This window comes from Myotis myotis, unplaced genomic scaffold, assembly GCF_014108235.1.
Source record: "Myotis myotis isolate mMyoMyo1 unplaced genomic scaffold, mMyoMyo1.p scaffold_m19_p_11, whole genome shotgun sequence".
NCBI classification, from domain to species: domain Eukaryota; kingdom Metazoa; phylum Chordata; class Mammalia; order Chiroptera; family Vespertilionidae; genus Myotis; species Myotis myotis.
In genome coordinates this window covers 60,173,581-60,198,189 of record NW_023416315.1, presented here as the reverse complement: position 1 = coordinate 60,198,189, position 24,609 = coordinate 60,173,581, and the positions used below count along the sequence as shown (strand labels likewise).

General features: G+C 49.5%; 1 protein-coding gene across 2 annotated transcripts in view; it reads right to left on the bottom strand.

Annotated features, from left to right (window-relative positions):
• PLXNA4 (plexin A4) overlaps nt 1-24,238 on the bottom strand; it is a 411,874-nt gene extending 387,636 nt beyond the window's left edge. Inside the window, exon 1 of one of the 2 annotated variants that reach the window (XM_036328657.1) lies at nt 23,778-24,238. The gene's annotated coding sequence lies outside the window, so the exon portion shown is untranslated. Of the gene's footprint in view, nt 1-8,462; nt 9,279-23,777 lie in introns of those variants that run through there. The other variant, XM_036328658.1, reaches the window with a different exon arrangement.
• Between the last annotated feature and the right edge of the window lie 371 nt (nt 24,239-24,609).

The window sequence follows — 24,609 nt, the reverse complement described above, 5'->3', positions numbered from 1 at the left end:
CCTACTTCTGGACCCTTCCTCCCTTCACTCCCATTGACTCCCATTGCTCTTGTCATCTCTTCTCTGGACTACAATAATAGCTCCTAACCAATTCACTCCATCTTCCTCCACACCATCCACCATACCCCTAAGACTGTGATCTTTCTAAATAAAATTAGGTTACTTCTCTGCCCAATCCCTTTCACCACTACCCAGATCCTACAGCACAAAAGAAGTCCGAAGTCATATTTTATTTTGGCTTTCCTCTTCCTCCGATGCTCACCTCTCCCACCTCCCTTCTCCAGTAGCATGTTGACACCTGAGTATTCTTCCATGTGTTTCTCCACACTCAGACTCAAACACACATAGAGTCATCATGTTACACACACTCTCTCCCTCAACAATGCCTCACGGAAACCCTCCAAGTCACCTGGTTTAGCGGTGATTTAATTTTGGAATGGTTGCATATAATATTCCATGGTGTATTTGGTTTAGCCATTCCCCTATCAATGGACAATTACTTTAATCCATCCCTCTTTTTTTGGCACAAAGATTGATGCCATTTGAACATCTTTGTACTTACAACCTTACATATTCGTGCTGTCATTTCCACGAGCTACATTCTCAGGAGCGGGAATTGTCTCTGTTTTAGCAGATGCTGCCAGACTGCTGTGTGCCTTTTTGCAGCCTTCTTCACAGAAGCCCAGGTGACTCCCCGAACACTTAGTGCCACCTTCCTAAGTGACCTTAATCCTCGACAATGGTCCAATACTAAACCCCTCTTACTAAGGGAGGATATCACTGGGCAGCCAGGTATGACGTGGGAGTGAGATGAAAGATGCTGGAACTACACATTGAGCTGCCATGAACTTTGGGGGTGTGGGAAAGAAGCACAAGGTCATTGGGGAAAAAAGGGAAATGGAGGGTGTATACCCCATAATAATGGTGCCTTTGGCTAAGACTCACTCTTGTAACACTGGGGCATGAAAAATGCATAATGCTAAATCTTCTCAAAATTCCTCTCTTTCTAAACCAACCCATCCCATAATAACATGGTTCCCCAGCAGCCAGAAGTATTCCATGTGCATCACTCTGCTTTTCTCCCGGTAGCACAAAGACATCTTTAGTCCCTATCCAAGCAGCCCAACACCTGGCCAACCAAAGGGAAAATGTTACCCCAGAAACTTCCAAAACACAAATCTACTCCCTTGAGGATCTTACGAACTTTTCTTCTACTTGCTTTAATATTTTTTTCATTTTATAATTTACAACTCCTTTTTGTTTTCCACCCAGTTTAGAAAATACCTGTCAGGAAAAGTCTACCTTGATCTAAGGTATGTAGCATTACCCACACTCTCTCCTCCACTGGCAGCGTCCTGCAGGCCCACTCAGCCCTGCCTTGTCCTGGGCTGGGCTGCAGCTACACTTGGCTCCACATGTAAAGAGAGGCTCTCAGTGTCCAATCCCAGTACTGCTGGGCTTGGAGACAGTACTTGTGGGTGCATGCAGGTCCTCAAGCCAGCTCTGTAACTTCCTTCACACATTTATTCTTTCCTCTTCTCCTAACCAGATCCAGAAGTCATCCCAGAGGAGAACCAAGGAGCCCAAGGGATGGTGAAGCCACAAGATGGAAGGAACCTGGGCTCCTGAATGATGGCACAGAGCAAACTCCACCCACATACTAACCATTATTGGACTTCGATGTGTAAACCCACTGTCATTTCAGGGGTGGTTTATTGAAAAATTCACCTACCTGGTTAAAATAGCACTTGTGAGCAACTCCAGAACAAACAGAATAAGGCTATGATAAATTAACACTGTTAATCCATTCATAGACCTTCAATATCAAAATTCCAGATCACCCTAAAGACAGAGCAGTGAGTGTGCCTCGCTTGTTTTTGTCATGACGCCAGCCATCCTCATTCACAATCAGAGCTGTCTGCAGAAGACTGTGCAGCCTGTCCCACATCCTCTCGGTCACCCTCTAGTTTCCCTGCCCAAATATCATGAAGGAAAATGCAATGTGATTCCAGGTGTCACCTTTCAAAGGGTGACTGTCAGTGAAAGTGGTTTGAGGCCAAGAAAAACCCTTGTGTCCCTTTAATATCCAAAACTAATCCTCTTCACACCAGACATCAATGTTAAATAAACAGAAATTTCCATTAACCTGCACCTCTGTACATTTATGTTTAAAAAGCGGTGTCACTCTCCTTTACATGAACATACTAATTAGTGCATTAATAAATAGCTGAATGGAATCAATGAGACATGTAATCAAGGTCTGACCAGGATTCGGGCCAGGTTGAAGGGAGTGGAGGGAAGGAGAGGGAAAGAATCCTATTAGCAGGTTCTAAGGAGGGACATGGAAAATCAATGCCCCGCATGCAACTGAGATGCAGCCAGAGCTGACAGCGCACTGAGGCTAAGTGCTTGCCCCGCCTCCCGCCCCTAGACAGGAAAGCTCCTGGTGAGAGCTAATGTGACTAGCAGGAAGGACCTTAATTGGGGCTGGAAGAGCCGTTCAGAGATCACATCCAGATCAAGGCTGGCAAAGGTACCCAGAACCTCCGTGCTGGAGGTCTGACTCCCAGACCTTTACTTACAGCAAGCAAGAAGGGTTGGTTGAGTCCTCAGCAAACCTTGCTCTAAACAAGAAGCCATGATGGGGTGATTTGTTGGAGGCTCTTCGTTAGTCTTCCTCCCCTTCAGAAATCCTGGTCCACAGAGTCGCTGGAAGTACCTCTGCTGCAGGAGACAGGCGCGGGGAGGCCAAGGGGCTGGAGCGCCAGACAGCCTGGGGATGGGCATGGGGCAGGCCCTGCTCCTCATCAGCCCCATTTCCTGCAGCACTTCATAGGAGGAGGCTCCGGAAAGTGAAAAGGTCTGAGGTTTCCAGCTGAAGCAGTGATCTGATTACCTGCAAACTCCCACTCTTCACCTACCCCTGCATCCCCTACCCGCTGGAGCTCAGGTCAGCATGGACATGCCAATTGCATTTCCTCTCTCTGGAGACACCCCTCTGAGCCCCAAAACTCTGAACCAAAGAAACCTGGGTTTCCATTTCCTTGGAGATTAATATCAGGAGTAACACCCTTCGGTACAAAATCAATTAGGTGCCTGAACCTCTTCTCCATCACCTAAGTGATACTAGCTGAAGTAAAAGTTGTGTTGAGACGAAAGAGACTAAAAAGGAAGAAATCTTGCCTTGGCTCCAGCACTGCCCACAACAAACCCCCTTAGGATGGTCCTGCCCTGCCGGGAGTCAGGGAATTAGTTTGTTAGCCCTGAATGGAATTTGGGGATTGGGTTTCTGGGGTGCTGTGGGGCACCATGCCATGAAAATGAGGTTCTTCTTAATTCTGGTTCCTGGAGAAGCCAATCCTCTGGGTGTACCACGTGAGCAGAAAACCTGCTGCTCTGAACACCTATCTCTGGCCCCCACATCCACAGACCGATGATCTGGAAGCAGAGTCTGCAGTCTGAGGTCTGTTTCTGCCAGCCCAGCTGAGGCCTGTGACAGCTGGCCCTGGGGTCAGCCCGTTTCCTGGAATGACTGAGGAGACAGATTAAAGGAAGTGTGGGGACATGGGGGAAGCACTCTCTGCCGCCCTTGAGCTATTTTCCACATTACTACTAATGGTGTTTTGCCCCAGGAGGCTCATAACATCACTGCAAGGATCTCCATGTTCCCCCAGACCTGTCCAGACCCGTCAGAAAAGCCAAAGGGTTAGGGCCATCAGCTCGGGGCAGAGCTTCCTGACAGGTCCACGAAATGAAATGCAGGAGGGGTCGGAGGAAACTGTCCGCAGACCCAATCCGAAACACACAGATCTGATGGTCAGGAACCTCCCTGTGTGGTTTGAGAGGTGCTAGAAAAGTCCCCTAGTGCCAATCGGCATCCTGACTGGAGAAGTTGGGCATGCTCTGACCACCAGGGTGCCTCAGGGCAAAGGATTCTGATTGGATCACTGGACACACACACAGTGAAAACCACACAGGCCCTGCCTATCTAGTTTAAGGCGATCTCCCCAGGAAACCAGGGCCTGGAACTGAGGACAGCTGGTCTGGCTGTTTTCATGATATCCCCTGTTGGATGCAGGTGAGAATCCAGGTATGTCAATGCCATGTGCACTGGACCCACCCCTCTGACCATGGATGGACCACTCTAGCTTTATGACTTTGACACAGGCAAACATTAGCAGATGCCCCCTCCTGCAATGCTTGACGTAATTATCATGTAGGCTCCGGGCAATAATTACTCACTAATGGGTAGTCACTGCCTTGCTTTAAAGCCAAGAGTCTCCTACTTGTTTCCAGTAAACCAAATCTAGAGTCCTGGGTGGTAAACCTGAGAAAACCTGCGACCATCGCCACCGCCTGGCAAGAAAAACACATTATCTAAGTTATCAATGGAGGTCCTATGAAAACAATGTATGTTTACATGTGTGCACTGGCAAAATGAATGGCTGAACTGAGCACAGACTGAATCTATAAACATGTTTGTTAAATCTAAACTCCAGGCAAATTCTGGATCTTCCAAAAATGAAGGAATCTCTACATCCAATCTTAATTTTTTTTAAAAAGAAGTCTTACTTAGAGGGAGGATCAAGATTGATCCAAGAGACCAGCCACCTGCTCTTCTTCTCTTCCCATTTGCCTGTAGAACCTCCAGGAGGCAGGCCCGCTGAAGCCCCATGTTACAAACAGATGTGACTATTTGTAAAGCAAGAAAACTGAAGTGCTTTAATCCAACACAGAGTGGCAGGAAGCATAACTCACATGCGTTAGGTATCTGAAGAGTAGCCATAACGTTCAACAATACAACGCCTCCACTTAGTGAGCATGTACTGCGTGCCAAGCTGTGTGTATTATGTCACTTAATTGTCACAAGAGTCCTGTCATGTATTATTTTACCTTTCTAATAATAAGGAGCCTGAACACCAGAGAAGACAGGTAACGTGCCCAGTGTCACACAGCCTAGGAGCCAGGGTTTGATGGTGTCTATAATTGACTTTAAAATACTTCTGCTTCAACAGTATGGCTTAATGTATGTAAGTTACTTTTAATCTACACACAAGAATGATCAGTCAACATCTGAAGTGCTGTCATGAAAAACCGCATACTCCAGGGTTGGTGAGTTAGCTTTTAAAAGATCTGCATCAGAGTTCACCCTGGGTATTTCAACTACACTATCTCAATTGGCACTCCTGGTTTTATTAAAGAGTATAAGAGATATTAGGAAAGGTTTTCCAATGCGACATTAAGCTATGTCAAAGACAGATACAGATGATTGGTTAGAAATACTGTCCACGCACCTCTGCCTATGGGCAAAAGAATCTGGCAAGTCCAGAGCCCCCTGTGGTTCCGTTCTTGGCTCCCATTAATCCCCACCCACCTGCACCAGTCTTTGGTCATTACAACATTAGGGCCACTGGGTTTTTATAATAAATGCATGTGTTAAAATTCTAACCCCCAATATGATAGTATTAGGTGTGGCCTTTGGAAGGCAATTAGATCATGAGGGTGGAGCCCTCCTGAATGGGATTATTGTGATTATAAGAAAGAGAGACTTGATCTACTTATCTATCTGTGATCTATCTATGTCTCTCTCTCCCCACTTTGCCCCCCTTTTCTCTCCCATGAGAGGATAGAACAAGAAGATCGTCATCTGTAAACCAGGAAAAGAGCCTTCAACAATAACCCAACCATGCTGGCACCCTGACCTCAAACTTCTGGTCTCCAGAGCTATGAGAAATAAATGTTTGTTGTTTAAGCCACCCATCTGAACTGACTAAGACAGTCACTAAGGCAGTGCTTCCCAAACTTTCTCACTTCCCAGCATACACAGAAAATGATAATATTTGTACTATACCCTGGGGCCAGAGAAGGCTGGCCTGGGGCTCTGCCTGCTCCTGTCCCACGTGTACACCCTCAGGGTTGAGTGGCCTTGCTATCTCAACAAATCTGCAAAGCCTTTCTCTAGCACTAGTAGGGATAGAAACCCAGGCCTGCACTGAGCTTCAAGAACAGATTGTGTGACTGCTTTTGTGTCTGCTCCCTAATAAAGATTGGTAGGTATGTGGAATCAAATATGACACTTGCTTTGTTCGGAAGACTGTGGAGGAGGAAACTCTCACCTACGTGTAATCATTGGAAACTAATCTGATCATTGGGAATGGCCAGGTTGCAATGCCAGGTCTGTCTGCCTCCAAAGTCTATACTGGGTCCTCAATGTTTCATTGCTTCTGGGCCCAAAGAAGCTTAATCAATGGTTATTTGTCAAATCTACAAGGGAAGCTCTCCAGGAAATACCATGCCAAAGGGTTCTGTCCTTACTGCTATGCAGCTTTACATTTTTACCAGTAATTTGAATGAAGACTGAAAGTCACACTTATCAAATTTGCAGATGACAAATTCTAGAATTTAGGAAGGTCCAATGAGAAACTATGAGAGAAATCAGGTGGTATTACTGTAAGGCTTTCCCTATTGATGATAATGACACGTAGTTCAAAACTATCTGAGCAGGCTGGAACAGGGTCCAAACTGGACCCCAAAATGAAATTGATGTGATAAACATAAGTTTCAAAAAATATTAATGGATAAAGTACCAGATGGCAAAAGTTCATGTAAAATATACACCAGCTGAGGGTGGGAGGAGTTTAGAGACCCAACGGTTATGAACCAGCAGTGGGGTGAGGCTGCCCCTAGAGCTTAGGGGAGCCTGTGACCAACAACCCTGATATAAGATGAATTCTGACACTGGGCTTTGCTCCCCCACTTCCTGCAGATTCTGACCTTCTGCACAGATCTGTCCCAATGTCAGATATGCATGACAGGCAATGAGCTGTCAATCAATGTGGAAAGTAATTAAAAGAGAAAGAGGTCTCCATCGTGTGCTACCAAAACTGGGTTGTCCCATCCCTGCAGACACCCACTAGCAAGCACAGCCCAGATGCGTGGCTCAGAGAGAAGAAGTGGAAGGAGAGTTGATAAAAACCTCAAATTTAAGATTTTCTTCAAGGAAGATAGATGCGGGGGGGGGGGGGGGGGATAAAGCAGTCAATCAACTACCCTGGGGCAACCGTTTGTGCCTTTAAATAAAAATCTCTTTATGTCCTTCAATCTCATTTTTATTTTTTTCACCTTTGTGAAACCTTAGAACCTTCTGGCCAAAGACAACAGGAAGTCAGCCAAGTTTAATAGCATTTTCATTTTGGAAAGGAAGCAACAGCAGTCCCTCCGTGCCTCACAGACAATATGGTAAGTCTGTGCTCAAGACGGAGACTCAGTAGATGCTCTAGTCACAACCCATCGCTGAGCAATGATGACTAAAGAGAAGACTAATCACCAGCGCACATCCATCCCTGCATGCAGACTTTGCGATGAGGCTGCTTCCCTCTTCCATTGGATTTTCAGGAGATTCTGGATGTATGATGCCTTCTATTGTCAGACCATTCTAGCACTCCTCTTTTTAATCTCAGAAAACCAAATTTAAGGTGAGGAGAGAGAAAAGAATATCAAGCCATCCTAATAGTGGATCCTAAGGGAATTCCAACTGTGTATAAGACAGTTGCCTGCTTTCAAGAAGCTTGCCAGTGGGAATATGAGATGTAAATGCTAAAAATGCAAGTCAATAAATTGTAGGTTACAAATACATTCTTGGCAGCCTGACTTTGCAGAGAGTCTCTAAGTATACTACTGTCTTGACACAAAAATACCCGGGCCTGGCTAACATCTGGATGTGGACAAGGCTACTTGCAAAATTTGTTAGCTGGTAAAAATTTCTCTAGGCCTAAAGATTTTTAAAATTTGAAAATATAAATTATGGAATAAAAAAATGCCATTCTTTTCAAACAGTGTGTGCTGGGGAAGTGTGATTTGACATTTTCAGAAGTTACTTTTCTCTAGTTGGCCATGTGCTATTCCTCAAGCTCTTTCCTGGAGCTCTCTGAACACTCCAAACAGGGACTGTTCTAACCTGTGTCGGTCAGAACCTTTCTAACCAAATGAAAGCAAGAGAACTATTACATCTCAAATCCCAGATGCCAAGAAAATACCATTTCACTCAATAATGACAGCCATAAATATAAACACAGCCTTTAAACATATGTAGTTCGTTTACTTTCAAGTATTTGTCAAGAAGCATTTGGTCTTGCTAGAATCTGGTCCTGGAAGAAGGAATGAAGGAGAACCGAATGGGCGGTAGCACCTTCTTCATGAAATCAGGCCTGGGTTTAGCAAAGCTTGCTCTCTCCTACCACCCAGCTCGGGGGCCATCAACAGCCAAGATTTTCTGTCCAATCTGACCCCGGGCACACGGTCAGCACCTCTAGCATTTGCTCCTTCCTTGGATCTTCTCATCTGAGTATAAAACCAGAATCTCCTTTGAGGACATCTGATAACCTGCCGGTCAGTGGGAAGCCTCTACAAGGACACATAACAGGCAAGGTGATAGAAAAGCAGAGGCAACGGGGATTCCCTACCTTTGTCCCAGACTCGGAGGCAGCTTTTGAGAGCATTCAGCTCTCCACCCCTAGCGGAGAGAGCCATGATGCCCAAGCACCGCCCAGGGCAGCGGGGACTACTCTATTTTGGTTCTGACCACAGTTCATTGCGATTACGTTACTTCCTCTCTTAGGACCCCAGCCCTGCCCTTTGCCCACTACTAAGGAAACAAGTTGCTACCAGATAAAGTGGGAAAAACTGCTGAGTTCCCTGAGACCACAAGAGTAGCTGCGTAAATATATTGGGCCCTGAGTGCAGTTGATAAAATGAACAAGGGCTGGGTACACAGGCATGAGGAGGGAAGAACAGAAGCCCTGTCATCTCTGTGGTGCTCTCCAAAGGTTAGAGCTCAAAAATACCTTCCCTGCCCCTGGTCCCTCTCCACAAGAGAGCCCGCACAGTACAGGCCACTTTTATTAGCAGCTCTGAGATACCCAGAAGCAATCCAGAGAACAGAGTAGGTCCATTGTTTCCCTTGAAATTGCACTGCAATTTCGCAGCTAAAGACCCTCTTTGGGGCTGAATTCCCAGAGTTCCCTCATCCTAGAGGGCTGGTCTAAAATGTGCCCAGGCCCGTCAGACACCTCGCACTGTCTGAGGACCCACACCCCCGACACAGCCTGGGGGTTGACAGGGTCTGGGTAAACTTGAAGGAGTTGGGCATTTCTCTCTCCATACGCTGCTCAAACTAAATGGCCTGTTTGCTAGAGATTCCACCTATGAACACACTAATAGAGCTCAGAGCGCCTACAGGTTTTGCTATCAGACACTTCTACATCTCCCGCCATGAATAGGGGCTAATAAGTTACAGAGCTTCCCTGCAGCATGCAAAGCACTTGACACTAATAGGCTAACCCAGCCGTGGGCCCGCGGGCCGAATCCGGCCCGTTTGAAATGAATAAAACTAAAAAAAAAAAAAGACTGTACCCTTTTATGTAATGATGTTTACTTTGAATTTATATTAGTTCACACAAACACTCCATCCATGCTTTTGTTCCGGCCCTCCCGGTCCAGTTTAAGAACCCATTGTGGCCCTCGAGTCAAAAAGTTTGCCCACCCCTGGGCTAACCCATCTATTTGTTCCCACATATTAGGAAGATCGATTAGGCACTGTTTGAGTGCCTACTAGGTACTAGGCTGCTGGTATTTTAATGCAAATGCCTTCACCATATGTGTGAAGCAGAGGTAGGACAACAGGGACCTGGAGAGGCACCCTCACCTAATGGCATTCAAATAATACAAATGTTTCGCCAATGTTCTTCGGACCAAGCGAAGCTTATCTACTGGCGAGATCCTACATGGAGGCCTTGATTGTACAAACTGGTTCCTACACCCAGACAATCAAGACATTATATCTGAAGGGCAAGGTCAAATTTTCATTCATCTCATGGAGTTGGAGCTCTTTTCCACAGACCATGCTACTTTGAGTGTGTGCTCATTGAAAATGGGGTACACGCGCCAAGAAAGGGAACGAGCTAATACCCAGAACAAAGGTCTGGTCATTCTCCATACTGAATTCTAAATCTGCCTTTATTCCTTAATCTTGCTCCATAATCGTCTGTGTACAGTTTAACCTTCCATTGGAAAATAGCGAGGATGTCCTAAGGCAAGGTGAATGCCTGGATATTTTCAGAACAATCTCAAGCAAAATGTTCAAGACAGCATGTTTAATTCACAATATGAGCCACATGAAAAATGTAAAAATCTATATGTGGGTCTTCTCACTACTTTGCTAAGCTTCTGCCAGATCCCAAAATGAGCTCCCAAGTCTACAAATGGGATCTGAAGTAAATAGCATAGTAGCATTGAGATGAAGCTGCCAGGAACACAAGAGCCAAATACCTGCTGGCCTCCTGGTTGCCTCTTCCAGAAAATCCCATATGCACCTCAATTCAACATGTCCAGGAAAGACCATATTCTCCCACCACTCCACCTCAACTGAGTCTTGGTCTAGAAATCTCTAAGTGAATGGTGTCACCTTCCACCAGGTGTCCAGCTTGGGCAGTACCCCTTACCCCTTCCACCTTCACTGCCCTATTTACCATCTGTCAGCTCTAACTCAAGGTTCCTCTCAAATCAGTCCCTTTCTCTCCTTTGCCATCACCTTTAATCAGCTTTCTCCCATGTTTCCTGTACTACTAAAATGGCTTCACTCTGATTCTTTCTCCATGTGGCCCCCATAGTGATTTTTCTGTGATGCAAATCTCATCTTGTTGATTCTCTTATTTGGAGATCCCTGACACCTGCCATATAAAGCCCTTCACTAGACACTTATTCTGGTCCTTGCCCAGCTACTACCTGTATTTGCATCTAGCCCCACCTCCTACCTCTGCCTTGAACTACTGCAACCTGGCCTTGAACTACTGCATGTTTAAATGATCTATTCACATCTGTGCTGTGGCCACACCAAGCTGCATCTCCCTAATAGCAGGAGCTAGGTCTTTCATCTCACTACAACCAAACAGTTGCATAGTGCATAGCACATAGTAGGCACTTAATAAGTATTGACTAAATTTACTAATTGATTGATCAATTGATTAGTTGGTTAAAGATTTTGTAACATAGCATCTACCTCTCAAACTATAATATGTACCTATATATGTATAGATCAAAGTGAAAGATAGGCATCAAGGGAAATAACACTCCCTTTTCTTCATCAACAGCCCCCCCTTAACCTACCACTACTACCAGAATTCAGACTCCCCATCCTACCCAGGCCTAAACCCTGCACTAACCATCCTCTCCCACAATCCCCTGCTGCCCCCTGTGCAGTCTCCTTTCTGACCTGTGCCAGCTGCTTTCATCACTGAGCGCTCCTTGCCACACCAGCAGGAGCAGTAGAGGCATAATGGTCAGAGGCCTAAGCGTAGCCTTCATCCTCTCTTTCTTGAATTTCTCTGACCTTGTATAGATGGAATTTTCCTTCTGAGGCTCAGCTGGCCCTTTAGCATGCATGCCACAGCCATCTCCCTCCTGGGCTTCAGGTCTGGACAGCAAGGGCTTATTTTGGCTTTAAAGAAAGAAAAATCGAGGCCTAGCCCTGAGAGGGAACAGGCTGGAAGACATTCCGCAGACCCGCCTAGGATTAGCAGCTGGGTCTCCCTATCCCTGGCCAGCACATCATACTTCTTCAATTGCTCTGCAAAGGAAAACCTCGGGATTATTTTGCAAGAGGAAAAAAACAGGCCTTGAGAAGCTGTGGCCACACTTCCGACAAGCTCCATTCAGCGGGCACCGTAACTTACATAAGTGATTTCCTATTACACCACCATTGTCACTGCAACACGACAGCCCTGCAGCCTCCTTGCAGTGTTCCCTTTGTTGTTTTTCTGTACAGATCTCCCAGAAAGAAGAATCAAATATGGTCCGAGCAGGAAAATAAGCCGCACGACCCCCGCAGACCCAAATGCCTCTTCTTCATAGCTCCTCCTGAGAGGAACCAAAGAGAAAGGGATGAATAGTGCCCCCTGGGCCTGAGCCCTCTCCCACCTGCCCTGTTCCCGGAGCTCTGCTGTGTCCCTGCAAATAGGATTCCTTTTTCTTAAAAAAATGAAAGCCAACAGTTTACGAAGAAGAAATGAAGTGGCAATTTCCCAGCATGACTGGGAATCAATACAAGCCGTTGTCAGGGTTTTCCTTTCAAAGGGTGACTGCTGCCCTTCTCCAAAGTCAAGAGTGACGGAGCTCCAGTGCTTGGCTTACCACCGCTTCATCATAGCAAGATATTTTTAATTTAAAACTCACTGCAGTTGGGTTAGAACTCAGCTGGGACTTGATTTACTGCTAATTCATTTCTACGATTCCTATAATTCTAAACTCAGTCACCAAACAGTTTAATGCTGATAGAATCACCAGTGCAATGCTTTATGAATGGGCACCAGGGGAATTTTGTTAGGAAGTGTGTGTTAGCAACTGTTATTCACTTTGGACAGGAACACAGTGCTTGGGCAAAGCATGGCCACGGCCCTGTAATTGGGTATGTGGGTTATCAGCCAACGTCCCAGGTGACCCAAACCCAAATACCCCTGGGGTGATACCCCACCTCCATCCAAACTCTCACGCACTCACATCATTACCTATGTAAGATGAATACGGGTTGGTGAAATGCCTTCCATGGGAAATGCCTAACTTTGCTCTCCGGGTCACTACCCAATGGTGGGTAACCATGGATTTACAGTCTAATTAGAAACCTTCAGCCTCTCTAGGGTAGCAAAGTTTCTTTCCCGAGAGAAAATTTGTTTCAACCATCCACATTTTACGGAGCTGTGTCTTAATTACTCAACCGGCTTTGTTCATTCAAAACATTTATCTTTGCCAGTTATATTGAAGCCTCTTATTCCACAAGTGTAGCTGGAAATATATATTGAGATGGTGAATGTCATTACTCACGTATTTTGCAAACATCCACCTTGATCTATTATGTGCAACCACAAAGTGCTACTTTTGGGAAACATTTCCAGGAACCTGTCAAAGCTCCCATCACACTCCTTAAAATGATCCCTTTAGAATAGTGGTTCTCAACCTTCCTAATGCCACGACCCTTTAATACAGTTCCTCATGTTGTGGTGACCCCCAACCATAAAATTATTTTCGTTGCTACTTCATCACTGTAATTTTGCTACTGTTATGAATTGTAATGTAAATATCTGATATGCAGGATGTATTTTCATTGTTACAAATTGAACATAATTAAAGCATAGTGATTAATCACAAAAACAATATGTAATTATATATGTGTTTTCCGATGGTCTTAGGCAACCCCTTTGAAAGGGTCGTTCGACCCCCCAAAGGGGTCGCGACCCATAGGTTGAGAACCGCTGCTTTAGAAGGTACCAGAGTCGCTAAAGTCTCATCACAATTCACAGCCATTTCTGAGATCCTCAAAAGCAAATGTCTAGGAAAAGAGGAAGCCTGTCCCTCCAGAAACTGGGCCACTCAGATCCCCGTCTTAACAGTACAGTAGACCCGTTCTGTTTTCTCTCCTCCAAACTAAACTCAAACCTGAAAGCTCTGAGCTGTAGGCTAGCATCTCCCAAAATGCTTTTTGTTGAACACCAGTTCCAGGTTTAAATACACCCACATAAAGGGATCCCATCGCCAAATAAGCTGAAAAATGGTTGGCTACAAATAAACAGGTTTGTCTATAGCAGGACTCCTAAGCCTTTCATGTGCATCTTGAATCACCAAGAGGAGAAGCATAAGGTGTTTGTAAGACTTACTTGGCGAGGGAAATGCTTTTTCCTGGGAGAGAGTGGGCTTCAGAATGCTCTGGGAAACGCAGTTTGGTTGTCCCTCCCAATCTACTGGCACCTAAACCTAGAGCGAGTCTTAGGTGAAAAGCAACAAATCAATTCCATGTGAATCAATGTGAATAGATCATTGCACTCCACCAGCCCCCCAACCACTAGCACCCAGGACACTCTAGGGTGATTGACAGGCTCAGCCGGTTCCAGCCCTGCCCCTGCTGGACAGCAGGCACCCACCACAGCAGCTGGTTCACACGTCCCCATTCCCCTGTGTTGTCCTGTACAGGCCATTTGTCTCCACCTTTTCCTACTCCACTCATTCATTCTATTTACTCAGCAAATACTTACTGATTGCTTCCAGTATGCTAGGCCCTAGGTTAGGCACCGAGTATATGAGAGAAGTAAGAAGGATTCCCTCTCCTCTACAGAGAGAAAGAAATCATTTCCATGCTACTGTCATCATTGCTATTGCGAGCTGCAGCTTTCTTACCATTATTTAAAAGCATGAATTAAGTTCCTGATTACACCAGAGACTGCTTCGAGCAGGGGCTGGTCCTGACCCTCGGGAGCCAAAAATCTCAGGCAGACATGCGAACGCAGACACATGTCTGGGAGTCAGAAAGTTGCTTGTATCAGTCAGCTAACATTTAGGCAAGTGCATTTAGGAGAGGAAGACAGAGTCAGTATCTAATGGCGAACAGAGCGGGGAGGTGGTCACAGGCACAGTGCCGCCATCTGTCCTTTGCCCCCTTGACCCTAGAGGGGCTTCAGAGCATAAGAGTTGTAAAAAAGAAGAAAAAGGAGGAGGAGGAGGAAATTACTTATGGAAAATATTTTATGCAGAAATGTCCCCTGCAGCTTCATATTTCAATGCTTATGTTTTAAAACAAGGTGAGAGGCAGAAGTCACTTGCACCTGCCCCCTCAGCCATCGCCAGCAGAAGTGTCTGCGACATTCGCACAGCACCCTGTGGAAGGCACACCTCTGGTTAATCATCCCTAAAAGCTAGGAAAGGAAAGCCTCTTGAAAGCTGACTGGAACCCATTCTGAATGTGGTTTCTGTTCGGGGTCTCAGCTGGGTAACTGTTGGTGTGGCTGCTAGTGTGGCCAGAGTCAGAAATTTGGGGGGTTGACTGCCTTATTGGTACAGCTAGCCCTGCTTTGTTATCTGACTCTGCTCTGAAAAACATGTATGGCCCGGCCAGTGTTGCTCAGTGGTTGTGCATCGACCTATGAACCAGGAGGTCATAGTTCGATTCCCTATCAGGGCACATGCCCAGGTTTCGGGCTCGATCCCCAGTAGGGCATGTGTAGGAGGCAGCCGGTCAATGATTTTCTCTCATCATTGATGTTTCTCTCTCTCTCCCTCTCCCTTCCTCTCTGAAATATATATATATATATATATATCTCCTATCTAATAAAAGAGAAACATGGTAATTGGCGTACGACTGCTACCTTTCCCATTGGCTAATCAGGGCAATATGCAAATTAACTGTCAACCAAGATGGCAGCCGGCAGCCAGGCAGCTTGAAACTAACATGAGGCTTGCTTGCTTCAGTGACTGAGGACTCCAACATTCCCTGCCTGCCCCTGCAGGCCTCTAAGCTGCAAGCAACTATGTAACAAACATAGAAGCTAAACAAAACCCCAGAAAACTGCCTGGCTTCAGCCAGCCGGATCGCAACATTGTAAGCAAAGGCTAGAAACCTACTTTCAGCAGCGGAGGCCTAAGAGCTGGAGCCAAGCCTCAAAGCTAAAGCTGGCCCAGAATAAAAAAAGAAAAAAAGAAAAAAAGGAGCAGTTGGGAGCTTCAGTCACCCCCAGCCTGAAAACAGCCCTCAGCCCCTCACCCAGACTGGCCAGGCACCCCAGTGGGGACCCCCACCCTGAAGGGTGTGTGACCAGCTGCAAATAGTCATCAGCCCCTCACCCAGGCTGGCCAGGCACCCCAGTGGGGACCCCCACCCTGATCCAGGACACCCTTCAGGGCAAACCAGCCGGCACCCACCCATGCACCAGGCCTCTACCCTATATAGTAAAAGGGTAATATGCCTCCCAGGACCAGGATCAGCGGAGCCGAGAGGCCTCCCAGCACCGGGATCAGCGTGACAAGGGGCAGCGCCCAAACCCCCTGATCGCCCTGCGGCTCTGTGTGTGACAGGGTGCGGCGCCCCAACCCCCCCCCTCCACCCCCACGGGCCCTGCTCTGTGTGTGATGGGGTAGAGCCATAACCTCCCCATCGGCCCTGCCCTGAGTGTGAGAGTGGCGGCATCCCAACCCCCTGATCGGCTCTGCTCTGTGGGTGATAGAGGGTGGCGCCCCAACCCCCTGATGGGCCCTGCTCTGTGTGTGACAGGGGGAAGCGCCCCAACCCCCTGATTGGCCCTGCTCTGTGCATGACAGGGGGTGGCGCCGCAACCTCCCCATCGACCCTGCCTTGAGTGTGACAGGGGACGGTGCCCCAACCCCCCAATCGGCCCTACCCTGAGCATGACTGAGGGTGGCATCAAACCTCCCGATCGCCCTGCTCTGTGCATGACAGGGGGTGGCGCCCCAACTCCCCAATCGGCCCTGCTCTGAGCCCGACCAGGGGCTGCACCTAGGGATTGAGCCTGCCCTCTGCCACCCGGGAGCAGGCCTAAGCCAGCAGGTCATTATCTCCCAAGGGGTCCCAGACTGCGAGAGGGCACAGGCCGGGCTGAGGGACCACCACCACCGCCCCCCAGTGCACAAATTTTTGTGCACCGGGCCTCTAGTGTGTATATATATATATATATATATATATATATATATATATATATATATATATGTAATTTATAATAACTATGTATGTATATTTAAAATAACTATGTATGAAGCTCTCTATCCCAGACCCCTAATTTGTGTACCCACTCAGATCTTCCTGGCCCCACCTGACATTCACCCCGTCCCCAATTCTGGACGTCAGCTCTTGCCCCACTTCCTGCCATAGTGGCCCCAGGGATGCCTCAAACTGTTCCTCCGGTCCTAAAGTTCATGAAGCCTTTCTTCCTTTGGGGCGAAGAATGGATCCTGCAGGTGTCGCACCATCAGGCCCGCGGTGGAGGGATGCCCCAGCCCATGGGCCTAATCACAGAGGCTCTAGTTTGACATAGCAGAACAACCCCAAAGTGAGGAGAAGCCCCACTTCATGGGGTGAGTGGTACCCAAGGCGCTGCAGTGCACAGGAAGGATCCAGCCTCAGATGCTGGCCACGCCTGTCCTCCAGGCTGAGCTACCGAGCCTCGGCCGCGGTTCCTCAGGAAGATGTGGCTCACCTGGGAGTACATTCTTTGTTTCTCTTCCTTCCTTACCTTTCCTCCCTTTTCCCTTCACTCTTGCTGCCCTGGGATTCCACCCTCAACCAAGTGTTACCACTTCAGTTTTTGCCTCAGGCTCTGCTTTTTCTAGGGAACCCAGGCCAAGACTGGGGAGAGGGGCCCACAGTCCAAGGGTGCAAGGCCCCAAGCTCCCCTGTAGCTTTGACCAAACAGTCCTTCTTGCATCTGTTCTGTGCATTCAAATCCCATATGAATTTTCATTTGAATGAAGAATGCTACCTGCCTACATCGTTTTAAAAAGTTTAAATCAGTGGTCTGGACTAACCCCTCTCATTTTATTAGTGGTAATCCTGAAACATAAGGTGATTTTTGTTCCCAAGATTTCTTAGCTGGTAAGTGAGAGTTGGAATTATCTGCATCTATTTGTTCACAACACCAGTGCTTTTGACCCAGAGGAGCATAGCGGAGACGAGAATTGCCTAGGAACTTGAGAAACATGCACCTGACTGGACCTCACTCCTGCCTGAGAGCCTCTCTGCTGCCTTGGAAGGTCAAGGGGCAAATACTGAGCATAGACTTGGACTTTCTGCCCATGAACAAAAATTCCACTTGAGCCCTACGGTTTGGTTCAGTGGATAGAGTGTCAGCCTGCGGACTCAAGGGTCTCAGGTTCGATTCCGGTCCAGGGCATATACCTTGGTTGCGGGCACATACCCAGTAGGGAGTGTGCAGGAGGCAGCTAATTAATGTTTCTCTCTCATCGATGTTTCTAACTCTCTATCCCTCTCCCTTTTTCTCTCTAAAAATCAATAAAATATATTTTTTTAAAAATTCACTTGAAGCCTAGTATCTACATAATCACCAGAGCCCAGTTCTTTGTGTGTGCAATGTGAAAGTTCCCCTGAAATTATCTTCTTTTTTTTTGTTTTTTTTCCCCTGAATTTTTATTTTTTTCAAAATATATTTATTGATCTTTTTACAGAGAGGAAGGGAGAGAGTTAGAGAGCCAGAAACATCGATGAGAGAGAAACATCGATCAGCTGCCTCCTGCACACCCACCACTGTGGATGTGCCCGCAACCAAAGTACATGCCCTTGACCAGAATCGAACTTGGGACCTTTCAGTCTGCAGGACGACACTCTATCCACCGAGCCAAACCGGCTAGGGCTCCCCTGAATTTTTAAATTGTAGAATCCACCCCTCTTTATTCACAACCAAGAGCAGACAAATGAAAGTACTTGTCTTAGTCCAGCATTTTTCAGTAGATTCCCAGGGTCACTACACAGATATCCATCCACCTTTTGCGGTTTCACAATCCATGTTAGTGTGTTTAAAGGCTCTGAGAAGTCCTGCAATAAGGAACCTCTTTGGCTTTGCTTTACACTCAAGGTAAACTTATTTGGCCATGGACACTGTGTGTGTGTGTAACATCTACTCACTCCCACAGAATTCACTTTGGGAAATTCGGCTCTATTTTAGGTTCACCTTCAGGAAGCAGGTCTGCAAGGAGAGGGAAAAAATGAGGTCCAGGCAGGTATGTATTTTCTCTGATTCCTAGATGACTCCAGTATGTTCCCCTGTTAAAAACCATCTCTGCAAGGTGAGCTGACATTCCATGCAGCCTGGTTCAATTACACAAGCCGATGGCTGCTGCCCTGACATGCCCTCCCCTCCCAGGCTACTCCCTCCTCCAGCGGAGAAACAATCGGCCAGCCCCGCTTTGTATACTTCCCCCCCTCTTGACCTCGGGGCCAAAGCCAAGGAGTGGGTTGTTCGCCCTCTAGTCCTATGCTCCACAGTCCCACGCGGGAAGTCCAGCTGGGCACCTACAAGGCCAGTGCGAGGAGCATGCCAGGTGTGAAACAGGCCTTGAGCGGAGACCAGGAAGCTTTGAGTAGCTCTGGCTTTCCTGCCCTGCAGTTCCAGCGACCTCTTCCTGGGCTGCCTCTTCCTAAGGAAGGTTCTTTGCCCGTGAGACCTCAGGAATTGACTCAGCTAGTCTGCCGTCAGCCCATCGACTGTGGCGACGCTATCCTCTTAGCTAGTGATCTGCTTTGTGTGGGAGGGACAACATTCCAAAATCCAATTTGCTGTTGCGAATCCTTCGAGGAGAGGTAGGAAGACAGCCAAGTCTCACCCGCAACCCGGGGATACCTAAGGTCTCGCACACACCTGTTGGGGTACATCTGAGCGGGACTCCACACCCAACAGTGTCAGCCACTTCTGTTGTCCCCAAGGGCCGGTGATGAAATGTCAACCTCAAGTTTGGCAGAACCTTCACTCACTTTCATGTAGAGGAGAAGCCAAATAATTAAGGTCTGAAATAGAAAAGTTTTTCTTCTGGAGGAAGAAGAACACCTGACCTCTAGAAGCTCACCTGTGGCTCTCCCCTAAAATGTTGAGGCCAGAAAGGCTGAGTCCATGAGTACAAGACTCAGCCCCCTTTGATGAATTGGGAAACCGAGGTTTAAAGAGGACATAGATTCACCTCGGGTCACAGGGGTCGTCCAGAGGAAAAGCGGGGCATTCTCAGCTTCCCCGGGCACACTCCCCTAAACGTCCCCCGGGGGAACAACATGCCCCACACAGATGTGCTAGGGAGGCACGCAGCACAGGGATGAGGACGGGGTCCGTTTGTTTGCTTAAGGTTGGAGTTGGCTCCATCACCAGCAGCTGAGGGATCTCAGACAAGTTCTGACCTTCCCACATCTCCGTCTCCTCGTGGGGGAAGTGGGGGAGGAAGAGTAACTACTCCTCTGGGTTGTTATGAGGAAGCAAGGGCCAACCTGTGCAAAGCACTTACATCGGAGTAAGCGCTCCACAAATATTAGCCACCACCATCATCATTATTATTCTTTTCCATCCTGTTCCTTTCACAAGGACAAATCGTAATGTCCACAAAGCCCCTTCCCTGGGGAGCCTGATGCCACAGGATCATAGGCCAGGGGTCAGCGGCTCCTCCAGGGACTCAGGAAGCTCTTCTTCCAAGCTGCCCCTCACCAAGCGGGAAGCCGCCTCCTCCCTCTGCCTCCAGGCTCTGCTCGGGGAATTAGGACCCCCTGCCTGCCTTTGCTTTCCTGATCCATCTCTTACCACTTAGCTGCAGAGCCCCCTTCAGTCTCCCAGCTGACTCCACCTTCCTGCCGGGACTGGCAGGCTGCAGCCTGGGCAGAGAGGAGGGAGGAGGAAGAGTGAGTAAGCCCCCAGGAAGGGAGGCGATCTGGTCGGAGTTCCGGGTAGGAAGCAGCGGGGGTGAGGTGCTGTCCCCAGGGCTGGGCATGGACCTAGCGTTGCTCAATAGAGCCTATAGGGCAATTACCCTAATTATGTGCATCCCCCAAACAGCCTTTGATTTATTAGCACAACGTCCCTTTAAAATGCCGCTCTTAAATATAAATAACACTTAATCATCCAGCTGTCGTTAAATTCATGTCATATTGATTTCTTGGAGTGCCACAAATTTGAGGGTGAATGGGCTGGCGGATGTGCGCACAAAGCCAAGAGGTGGATTAGCGAGTGGGGGGTGGGGGAGGCAGGAAGGGGGTGTGGAGAAGGAGGAAGGGGGGTGCCAAGGTAGGGACAGGAGCCCCAGGGTCTGAACCAGTTTCACCTTGGTTAGCACTGGACACAAATACGAAGAGGAGAAGCGAGCCTGAAAATTAATGACATCTGTTGCACAGATGAATCACAGCCGGAATCATGGGAGGTTTCCTGTATGGCTGCCGCCCTCCACCGCCCATCAGAAAGCTACTCCAACAGGTCTCCAAGGTGGCACGATCATGTAGTGCCTTCTCTGGGTGAGGATGGGGAGAAGCTGCTAAGAAATGCCTCCTAGCTGGCTAGGAGGAGAGAGATTGGCTGCAATTTCTTTGCATGGAAGCCTGGTGAGAGCTAGGAGCTAAGAGCAGTTAATCACCCCGCCCCCTTAGCTCCCTCCCCACTTGGGGATGGCTGCCTCCCTAGAAAGCCCCACGGAATTCCCAGCAGCCCTCCTTGTGATTAACAGGATCAGGGGGCCAAGTGTAGGCAGACTCTGCCTCGCAGATTTCCCTGTCTGCAGGACGCAACAGGGATGGAGAGATGCCGAGAAGGAGAAAGGAAACAAGTTGGCGGCCTCAGGTTCCTCCGGAAATGTTTGCAGAGCGCCGGTGGGCATCCAGGATGAAGTCCTGGGAGGACAGAGACTGGCCGGAGCGAGCACCAGAGTGAGCAAGAAGGAACAGTTTGTGGGCAACCCATGCCTCGTGCTCACAGCAGAGCCGCCTAGAGCCCAGCCCACCAGCAGCAAAGCTCTGCAGAAAGGAAGCATTCGCCACTGGGGGGTTTCTAGTGCAACTCCTCCCAGAGTGAGAAGACCCCGGAGAACGTGAAAGGAAGGCCACAGAGGCGCGGCAGAGAGGGAGAGTGACAATGTGACATGCTCCAGGGCTGGCCGGAGAGTCTGGGGAAAATTGGATGCTGTACACGCAGCTTTACACAGATGTTAACTAATGCCTGCTTTGTCCTAGAAACCAAACCGGTACCTAGCACCAAGTGCAGCAAGTGTGGGGATTTTTGAACCATGTTTAAAAACCGTTAGCTTATAAGCAGCATAATGACTGCTGGCTTTGCATTAAAATGATGTATCCTGAGGCTGCAACTATCTGAGAAAGGAAAGAGGGTAGAGAGGGAGCAGACATGTGGAAGAGGCACAGACATTTCAGGAAGCTCTGTACCCCATCTTTTTGCCCCTTCAAGGTCCCATGGGGGAATGTTTACCTGGGAGCCACCCCCGTTGCTGGAGCTATTTCTGTTGAAAACCATGTGCTGCTCTACACATACGTGGGACCTCCCAACCACGCTCTCAAGGGACATGCGTGTGAAACTGCTCCAGTTCTCCCACATCCCGGGAGACAGGGGTGGGTCCCATTGCCACCTATGGTTGGACCGCATAGAGCTAGGTTCTTAGAGAACGCGTGTGCATACACACACACCCACCATTCTTAAAAGGAAAATACTGTTTCTTCCCCCTACTGGGTTCTCCCCATTGTGACAGCCTCGCTTTATTCCATCTACCCTTTTCAATCAATCAAAGGGCAGCTCACACAGCACACAGCTGGAATACAATCTCCCTCCCGGGGCGTCTGCTCTTCTCCTCCCCAGCCCGGCCAGAGACCTTTCCAGGGGCTTGAAAGAGTTTGAAAATCGCAGAAGTAGCGGTGTGGAGAGAGCCCTTAATTTCAGCACCCGTCTTTGGGGTTTACAGAATCAACCAAAGCCAGTGGCCAGCACCGAGTTCCTCTTGTTGAAAGAGTGTTGGTTCTTTCCTCTCACGTTCTGGAAGAGTCCCAACGCAGTATTTTTTCCGCGGGTGGGCTTGTAGGACACTCTGAACATAGGATCTTGTAGAGTGGGTGCAAGCTTATTCCAATTCTTTCCAGGTTGACCAACAAGGTACCCCAACAAGAGAAAGCTATAGAAAACGCGGGACCTTGCTCTATTTATGTTCCATTCCAAAATCATATTTTATTTGGATCTCACCTTCTTCTTTCAACAACTAAGCCCTGAATGAATTGCTCTTTGACCCCCCCCCCCCCCCCCCCGAGATGGAACCTGTGGAAAAGCCCTTTTGGAGCCCAACCACCGCCTACCTCCTCCCGAAAAAGTTTGAAAATGAGCAGCCTATGAAACTCCAGCCAGGGAGAAAAGGTGAGGAAAAGCTTCCGGGAGCTAGAACCTGGAACCACAGGCTCCTGGAGAGTGAGTCAGGGAGGACACTGGCAGACCCAAGAACGCCTTGCCTCCTTATGGGGTGGGCACTGCTGAGGTCGTCATGAGAGGGGGCACCCTCCTCCCTTCCTTCCTGCACTGCGCCCTCCTGGAGCCTCACTCCTAGATCTTTCCCTCAGACACACACCTCGAAGGCATGTGGCAGGTGTTAGCCAGAGAGGCGGGTGATCTTTCCAGCACGCTGCAGAGCAAGGGAGGCAGGTGAAGGGGAGACCCAAGTCCTGTGTCCTTACGCGCTGTCGCCTTGCTGCTGCCCAGGACCGAAGGCATGAGTAGGTCATGCCTTCTATGGAGGATGTGAGCCAACACCCTCCCTTGGTAAGCAACACAGACACACCAAGCGGCGCTTAAGCCCGAAACCCCGGCGCATGCCTTCCCGGGGAAGCAGTGCCACGCTTCAGAAAAGCGATTGTGCTGCCTCTTACCGGGGAAACGCAGTCTGTTCCACATGCACCGCCCTACAGAACTGCAGCCCCATCCGCCTCTGTGGCCTCCTCCCCGCGCGCTGGGGCACCTCGCTCTCCAAATCTGTCTGAATACCTGGCGGCCCATATACCATTAAGATCCCGAGGTGTCCAAAGGCCACGGAGCAGAAATCACACTGAGAGGATCCCCAAGATCTCCCATCACTTCGTTTTTAAAACCAGCTAGGGATGCAAGGGGCTGGGGACTGACATCTCCCTGCCCGGTGGGAGGGAGAGGCAGTCATACACAGAATCCACCCTGAGAGTCCGGGTAACAGAAGTCTGGGTCCGGGAGCGTCAGAGAACACACACGGGAAATACCTGCCCTGGCTGCGCGGCACCTCCGCGGGGGTCCAGGTGCGAGGCGGGCAGGTGCCTGTGCGCGGTGTGTGCCTGTGTGTATTCGTGTGTGTGCGTGCGTGCAGGGGACTGGCTCCGGAGCAGCCGAGGACTCCGGGACCGAGCCCGGCATCTCCGCCCGCGCTGTCCCGCCGCCCGCCCGCCGGCTCCTTACCTGGAAGCGTCGCTTTGCCTCCTTCAGCAGGAGCGCCGCATTGACACTGCAGATGGAGCCGGTGCCGCTGCCTCTCGCCCTCCTCTGAACGTGTGCGTGTGCGCGCGTGTGGCTGCTCCTCCAGCCCCAGCCCGAAGGCAAATACTCCACCGAGGCGCGGGGAACCCGGGAGGAGACGAGGAAAACGGAGGGCGAAATCAGAGTCTGCAAGGCTTGACAGCTCCTCTTTCAGCGTCCAAGGTGGGCGGAATGTCCAACAAAAAGGTCGGAAAATGTGGATCGATTTCAAGCACCCCTTTCCTCCACCCAACCCCGGAGCCTGAGCAGCAGTAGTGGCTCTGGGGGGCTGCGGTGGCGACACGGGGCTGTCCCCCTTCGTCCCCACCCCCGCAGGCTGAATGTCCTTGATGCCAAGCGGGCACGGCGGCGTCACTCCGCGCCGCCCATGCTCGCCGGGTCGGGCCGCTGCCCGGGCGCGGCGAGTGCGCTGGGGACCCGCCGGGGAGCGCTCTCGGAGCCTCTGCGCGCCTCCCTGGGCAGCGGCGGCCGCCCCCCGGCAGCCCGCGGCCGGCCGCGCCGCTGCTGCCCCCGCCCCTGCCGGTGGATTGGCTGGGCAGTGGCGAGGGGCCGGGACTGGGGGGCCGCGGGAGCCGCCGACTGCTCCCCGGGGAGGCGCGGGGCTGCGGCGGTGGCGGCAGGGGCGGCTGACGCTGCGGCGGCGGAGAGCGCGGCCCCGGGCCGAGCCGGGCCTCCCGGGCGCGCCCCCGGCCCCCCGGGCGGGCTGCTCGCAAAGTTTGCAGGGGGCAGGGAGCGGGGCCGCCGCTGGCTCGGC